Below are 8,498 nucleotides of genomic sequence, written 5' to 3'. Positions count from 1 at the left end.
GTTTGTGTGTGTGTATATGTGTTTGTGTGTGTGTGTGTGTGTGTTTGTTTGTGTGTGTGTGTGTGTGTGTTTGTGTGTGTGTGTGTTTGTGTGTGTGTGTGTTTGTGTGCGTGTGTGTGTGTGTGTGTCTGTGTGTTTGTTTGAAAGCAAGCTTTACTATTATGAAGACAAAATTGTAGATGAAATAATCATTCTCAATAACATTTTTTCGCCTTGCTGCTTTAAACTCGTTTTAGAAACCTGTCAGTTATATTTCTCTGTATTTGCATAACATGTAGGAGTAAAAATACAGATTTCAAGTGTAAGGCTTATTTCTAAAAGAAAAATAGTATTTAAAGACCTAAAATATAGAGTGATACTATGTTTTCGCTGACAAGAAAAACGCGGAGAAGTGTTTACACTGTTTTTGTTCTATGCATTATTCTTTTATATTTAATCAGATCGTGGGAATTAAAAAAGTGTGGAACCTTTCAAGACATGGTTATAGGCAAATTTGATATGGCGAATGAATGCTTGATTGACTATATAATTGTTCCTCCATCTAATCAGCCATATAACCTTACCACTAGAATAGATAGTTATTCTACAGGTTTTGATTCACCAAATTCAATTCTAAGCTTAAAAAAGGAAAAAGATTCCCCTTGGGTTCAAGCTCTTATTGCAGTGGAAGTATTCGCACCAAAGGTAATATACGTTTTTCTGGTCTCATTATTTTTAGCAGTTGGTATGTCTAAATGATTTGTAACTACAAAGACTTTTTTTTTCTATATGAGTAACGTTGTAACGTATTCCACAAGAGCTTAAACTTCCTAAAAGAAAAATCTAAAAAAAAATATAAATATATAAAAATATTAGGGCAAAAATGTATTAGGTGTGATAATTTGCATCAGAGGGCTCCTTAGGGTGTGTATATTGTTTCACACTGGCCTGAATAACCAGGAGTCATCAGAACTAGCTCAATTGGGAGTTTTCTTAACGTTTAAATGTTTGATTCTAGTGTCAACAGATATTTTTGCAGAGAACTGCCTAAAAAACACCCTACTTGTGATAATACATGCCAGAGGGTACTTTGTGCCACCCATTGAGTTTCACAGGCTGGGAATTGCCAGAAAAAATTACCAATATAGAATGAACCAATATTTTGTTTGAACAAATTAATTTTTGAATTAAAATGGAGGAGTTGTGGGCATCAAGTCATTGCTAATTAAAGAAAAGCCTAAGACAGATAGAAATCCAGTGAGACCTAATTTTTGTCTCTTTGTCAAATTTTTGCATTAACTAAATCCTTTTGTTGTTTTGCTTTTAATTTGAGCTGTTTGGCTACCTGAGTTGCATATTTTCACAGACCTTTCGGACACTCAGTTTGGCGAGTGAAGTTTTTTGCAAAGCGTTAACCCTTCTGGTCCAAGGGCTTTGGTATCAATTGACGACTCGCCAGTGTCTTCTCAGGTCATTTTCTGTCGTAGTCCAGCTGGTTGTTGCATCATCCGTTTTTGTATCATTTCTGTTGGGGATTCCAAAGATTATAATCTTTTAAACTCTTCGGCTGGTGCAGGCTTTAGAAATCTAGTAAAGTCCATCTTTGGTTCTTTGGTTCTGCTGGTGCTGAGGCCACAAGTGCAATCACCACGCTCCAGAAATCCTTCCTTTGCATGCTCCTCACAGTCTTGCTTGCGACTTCGCTCACAATCTGGACAAGTTAGTAATTTTCTTCCTGCGGTAAGCTCCATATTTGGTGTTTTCGTGTGCATCCCCATTTGCAAGTTATTTGGTGGATGGGCTATTGGGATGATGGGTTCTACAATGGTGAAATGGTTGACTTCCGGAGAAATTGGTGAGCTCTGTTTAGTTGGAAAGAATTGTTGCTTAAGCTCCTCATCTCCGGATTCGATTTCACTCGATTTTGGTGGATCTGGCAAGTCTTCCTTTGATTTGTATTGTTTGAGGTAGTCCATCCAAGTGTGTGCTAGATAGTCCTTTTAATTCCTCCAATTTCTTATGATTGTTAAAACGATCTAAGAACTGATAGTGCTGATGCTTTAGAACTGGGGCTACCACTTCATCATTATCCAAATAATTTTCCTCAACAGGTTTCACTTTCCATGGCTGGTGATAGAAACCAAGTGTGATGCGGTTATGGTGTACTATTTCCTCTGTTTGTTAAAAGGCCTCAAGATATATGTTAAATTATTGGAAAGAGCCTTTATCACATGGAAAGGTCCATCCCATCTTTCTTTTAGTTTTTTTGTTCCTTCTAAAGTTGGTTTTCGAACCAAGACTGTACCTCCTACTTTGTATTCCCGCGTATTTTTTATTCTATGATCATATTTGTCTATTTGTTTTACCTTAGCTATTTCTAAGTTTCTAACTACTTGTTTCATTGCCTTTTTCATTCTCATAATCATTTCTTGTTTGTACTGATCCAGATTATAGTACACGAGCTCACTTCCTATAGACTCTGTGCAAATCCTGGGATCCCACAAGTGCTATATGAAAAACGGTGTGTCTCCTAAAGTAGCAGAACAGGCAGTATTTATTGCGAATACGGCCAGACCCAAGAAAGAACTGCAAGCAAGAACCAATGACTTGGTTCTTGCTTGGAATGAATACCCAACATATATGCAAGCTCACAGTTTTTACGTTCTGCTTTCCCATTACACATGCTCATATAAACTGATGTATACCACCTCTTTACCTTAAGGTAGCTGGTGACTTTGTATAACTGTTTTGCCCGAAAACCTGGCACAAAATCTGTTATAATAGTCTTAGGAAAAATATCGTGTTCCACATATAGGCAAGTGACTAGAATTTTTGCGATGGTGCGTGTTTTTTCATAAGGCACAGGGTAGGTGTATAAGAACGAATTGAAATGCTCCGCCATGGTAAGAGTAATCCGTTTCCTTTAGCCGATACTGGATGTCCACCACCTGAGCCCCAGATGTCAATTGATATCAGGTCTCCAACTCCTGCTGATACTCCATAGGTTCCCAATTCTGCTCATGGTAATATTTGCGGTAATTTGTGTTTTGAGCAATCTTCGCAGGTCTGAATAAATTCTTTGACCTTTTTATACATGTTTGGAAAATAGAAATTTCCCTTGATTCTACCCATGGTTTTTGTTTCTCCCATATGGCAACCATTGGCGACATGTGATAAGTAAATGACTTCTCCTTCCAGACTCTTTGGTATAACTGGTATTAATCGATTAATCGGGTGTCATTTTGCCTATACGTCTGTAATGGCCTGTAGTATATTAGGAAGACATTTTCGTCCTTGTCTAGTTCGTAATGATCTATGCTCTTCATACGATGTTTGCAGTGTTCGGGCAATTCCTTAACCTCCGCTATAAATAATGAGCAAAAATCGTCTTTGTTCTGATGAAGTGCTATGTTTCTTATCGAAAAGATGGCGCTGTCCTCCTGTATTTCGGCTATAGTTAGAGATTGTTCGGTTTTTTTCTGGGGTTTTCTAGACAGAAAATCTGGCAAAATGCTACTACGCTCTTTGATATAGATTGGAGCGCAGTTAAAAGCTTGAAGACAATCGTGTTAAGCATGCGGAGTTGTTTTGCATAGTATGAAACCAAATTAGTGATTTTTGGTTTACCCTCAAATTAAATTTTTTCACCAAGAGAAATTGTCGAAAATGCTCCATCTACGCAACGACAGCCAAACATTCTTGTTCAGCTGTGGAATATTTCCTTTCAGCCTCAGTTAAAGCACGACCCGCATATTAAATAATCGATTCCTTTATATTAGGATTAATATTGAAGAGCACGGTTCCTATACCTACTGACAATGTATCCGTTTGTAAGCAAAAATCATTAGAAACGTTGGGAAGCTTCAGCACAGGAGCTTTTAACAATTCCTGTTTCGGCCTTGAAAAGGCTTCTGTTGCTGCTGGTTGACATTCAAAATTTCCAAATTTCTTCAGGAGGTCAGTTAGAAGTTTAGCGATACTATTATAGTTTTGAACCTAGTGCTGGGAATAGCTTAATAATCCACACACTGATCTATAGGTTTTTTGATTATTTAAAGGCTTTAGCTGCTTGATAATTTCCATTTTATCTCGATTTTGAGAGATTTCATGACCTAAGAAGCCCGGCTTCTGTACCAATATTGGTAGTTTTTGGGGTTTCAATTTTAAACCTGCTCTCTCAAATTTTTCCAAAATTCGTTCCAGTCCATGCAAAGGACTTAAATTGTTTCAGTGAACAAAATGACATTATCCATATAACTGATTTGGTATTGGTGTGAGAAGGTTTTTCCTGGTCCTTCTCCTTCAGAACCAAATTCATGAGTAAGCTGAAGCAAGTCGGACTGAAACCCAAACCGAAAGACGTCCGTTGAAATGTGAATGTCCTACCATCATCCAATATGACAGTTGTCTTATACTTGGTTTCAGGATCTAGTACTATTTGCCAGTACCCAGCTATCAGATCGAAATTAGTGGAGAATTGAGATCCTCTTAGTGAGTCCCAAACGGAATCCATGCGGGAAACTGTCATTACATCTTTCACTGTAACAGTGTTCAAGACTTTAAAAGCCAAAAAGCATCACCACGTACTAAATTGCCGCATGGTACTGTGCGACAAATGTTAACGGTCAAACTGTGCCAAGAATTCAGCTTTTGTTTTCCCATTTTCTTCCTGCTTTGGTCACTGCGTATTAAAAGATATATCCTGTATGCTTTACTCCAATAACTTGGAATTTTCAAGTGATCTTGTATTTTCATTAATAATCAGCTCTGCTACTCCTAGCTCAATATTTGGAACTTTGACATTTGACTGTTCAAATTTGACACTTTCAAGTACGCTGTCCCCCTTTCTATGGTCAGAAGCTGATTTTCGACAAAAATAGAACAATATTTTTCTAGCGTAGAGTCTTCTAATAAAGCAGTAATTTGGTGATTGGGACTACTATTTGTTGTTCTTATACCTGAATCCTAGTACCTGCCTCTATTGCTACCCGATTATTGAGCTATAATTGATATTTTTCGCAAGGATCAGCATCTTGCAAAACTATACAATTAAATTCCCTTTTTATTGTGAAACTAGTGATTTTGATTCCATTACTGGTCTGATTTCAAAATTATACCATATTTTCGAAGTGTATCTACGCCTAGTTTGTATGGAAAGGCCGTTTCCTGCAAATAATCATCATCATGGTGATCCCATCTTTATCTGTATTAAGTTTTAAAAGACATTCCCCCAAAATACTCAACTGATGACCTGTGACTGATGTTAGGCTATTTGTACATTATAATTGTATTTTGTATATTTTACAGTAGTCTCCTAAATATTTCCTCCCTAATAATTGAAGTTGAAGTCCCCGTATCAATTATACAAGGTACATTTTTAAGACAATTATTGAAATCGCATCATTGAAAAATGTATAAGGGTTTAATATGACTTGCAGCCTTTCGACACTCAAAGGCTTGGCTTTTCGTTTAAATTCACCCCACGATCGTTTCCTGATATGTAGTTTAGCCAAAATGAGCTAGGTGTAGGGTCGTTCCATGACTCATCTGCTGCCTTTTTTGATCTATTCCTTGGTTTCTCGGGATGAATTCTCTAACAAAATGTCCTCCACATCTTCCAGGTGTGTATGTGCTGTTTGGTTCTGGGATGTCCATGTTAGCACTAGATTTTCTGAAAAATCGTTCTTTGTCCCTTTCTTTGGATTGTTCTCCTCTGGGTACACAACTTGGCTGATTGTCCTGCCTTTGGGATACATATCCTCTGTAACCTCTGTCTCCATCACGAATCCTGGTGTGACATTCAGAAGCATAATGATTAGGCTATCCGAAGTAATAGCTGATCCCCTGTCTTTTCAGATTTGTCCTTTGGCCTCCTTTTTACTCTTCCTCATGAAATTACTTCCCATCACCATTTGTCTGCTCGCATCTGGGCCAAAAATAGCTTCTAGAATTGTTCTGCTGAGTTTCCTTGAAAATCTTACTCACTTCTACCGCGATCCTTGTTATGCTTTTCTTCTGTTATATTGATCGACATTTGTTCAAATTTTTTCACTGATCAATCTATTTATATTTTTCTTTCTAAGAACCCTATGGCTTCTTTTAGTGAACCTGATTTTTGAGAAAGAAAAAAGTCTAATTAATTTTTTTGGCAATCCCTGCGCAAATGCATGTAATTTTACTTTTTGAATTATTTCATCCACCCCAGTTTTTCATAGCTGCAAACATACTGCTCTATAAATTTTGTCTGCATACTCCCTAATGCTCATGGAGCTATCAAATGTCACTACTGCTGTTTTTAGCTGTTCGGTCAAACTTGTTTCAATAAACCTAGCTTTATAGGGTTCTATCAATTTGTCCACACAGTCATATGCAGTTTTCATATTTCTAACAGAATCAAAATATTCCAAGGCTCTCCCTCTTAGCCTAGTCGGTAGACATTTCTTCTTAGTCTTAAATCATACGGATGCCACAAGTTCATTGAAGATTTTGAGTCTTTTATTGAATTCATTTGCGTAGCTTGTTCCGGCATATTTAGGAATACTTTTTGCTATCTCTAATACCGTAGTGAGCTAGGATATCTTCTTTTCCTACTCTTCCGTTAAAGACATGACGGCAGAGACCTAGCCCTTGGATGTCCTGTTTCTTAGACTCAGTACCGTGGCCACGATTGTAATGATTTTTGTCAATCGGTTCGCTGTGACTGAAGACTGTACCAGCCCAACGTTTAGATGCCTGAAGGGGGTCCTTTCTGGGGGGTCCTTAACGCTTGTTAAGGCGAGCCCGCCGGTTTCATAACACCCAGTACTAGCAGCTGCAAGCGATATATCAGCAACATCACAGTCGATTCACAGCCTAAGCAAGCATGCACTGGTCCTGACGGAGTTGTAACTATGGAAATCCAAGGTTCTCTTTCAACTTCTGTATCAACTGAAAATGCAGTGCAAGCAAGACACAACCAATAACACTTATTAAAACGCCTAACAAAAGCTAAGACCTAAGCCACACTTTCTTAAGACTTGTGCTATATCCTTTTGATTGCATTATAGTTAGACGACATATTACTTAAAACCAAGTGCCAGGGCTAGAAAACTTTACTTTTTATACTTTTCTAAAAAACCACATATTTCAATCTAGATACTTTACTGTGGTTAACTGACGTGCGCCGAACCAGCTAAACATAATAAAGATCTTCGAATGGGTCTTAATTGTATTTTGTTTAAAGGAATATTTTTTAACATTTAATGTATAAGAGTTTATATTCATTTAGTTATGATTATTACTCGAACATGTCCTATTACATTCCATGCAAACCTTATTACGTTATACCTAAAATCTATTAGGGATAATCACGGCCATCCTGGAGTGAGAAAGCCCTTAGGCATTTTTTAAAGACTGTCTATTTGGTAGAAACGAAGAAATTTGAGGACAAAGAAACCTCTGGAGGTTTCCCTCAAACCATTAGGTTTCTTAGTCCTAACAACTTTATAAGAAAACCTTCCTATGACGAAACAAGAACTTGCATCTCTTGAAAAATTAATAGCAATTGCATCTTGAAGGAATCATTTTTCATCCTAAGTCATTAAAGGCAGAAAGGAATCAAGCAATATGTGCATTTATAGTGCCTATGGTGTCACAACTAGTAGCGCCTTCCTCAATCCTATCAGTTTACATCTCATGTTTGTGTTCGAATCTATATAAAACCAATCCTGAATAACAAGAGCCATGCAGCTGCAATAAGATCCTTATTTTAACCACTTAAAATGTTTTCATACCAATAGAGGCTTGAGTAAAGGGCATGTGAGGGGTTTGTCATTTGTCCTTTGTTTTATCTAAATTGCTTGAAGAGGTAGTCAAAATCAGAGACAGAATAGCTTTTGCTCAATTTAAATCTTAATATTCTCATTTCACCCAATGCTGCGAATTTTTAGCTGATTTTTCTTTACATTATACTTTACAAGAAGTGTTTTGCTCAATAGGATGAGAACGACAATATTGAGATATCTTTCTTTCTTTTAGACCCCTCAGTCTTGTCTGCCTCTTTCTTTGCCTTTGTGTTATCTGTTTCTTTTTTGTTACTTCTTACTAACCTTGTTCTTGTAACTTTAAATACTTTTTGTCCTCTGTTAAAAAAAACAATTATTTGTCTTATGTGGATATGAAGGTGACATTTTAAGTTATTTAAAAGTTGTTCTATAGTTTAGAAACCTGTTTTCATACAATTTATATTTTTTAGATTTGAAAGTGAAAACTATCTTGAGGGTTTACCTGTTATTTTAATTTCTAAGAACCTATTTTTATAAATAATACATTTTCTATAAAATATTTTAATCTATTGGTTCTAAAGTGTGGCTTATAACTCTCAAATTGGAAAAGCAATTTTGCATCCCCTTTGATGACCAGAATTTTTTTCTGTTTTCTGAGAGAGCACATCTGAAATGTTTTCAGTTTTATGACTTTAATAAATAAGAAATTATGGAGACATTAAGAAATAGATATCAGCATATTTTTATTAGAATAAA

The 8,498-nt window shown here is 36.5% G+C and overlaps 1 protein-coding gene across 1 annotated transcript in view; it reads left to right on the top strand.

Annotated features, from left to right (window-relative positions):
- Positions 1 to 302: 302 nt before the first annotated feature.
- LOC136028006 (uncharacterized) overlaps positions 303 to 8,498 on the top strand; it is a 30,680-nt gene continuing 22,484 nt past the window's right edge. The window contains exon 1 of the mRNA XM_065705548.1: positions 303 to 684. The gene's annotated coding sequence lies outside the window, so the exon portion shown is untranslated. The remainder of the gene's footprint in view (positions 685 to 8,498) is intronic.

The sequence above is a fragment of the Artemia franciscana genome, chromosome 6 (genome assembly GCF_032884065.1).
Source record: "Artemia franciscana chromosome 6, ASM3288406v1, whole genome shotgun sequence".
NCBI lineage: Eukaryota > Metazoa > Arthropoda > Branchiopoda > Anostraca > Artemiidae > Artemia > Artemia franciscana.
The sequence above is the reverse complement of the archived record's forward strand: the minus strand, read 5'-3'. Positions and strand labels throughout refer to the sequence as shown.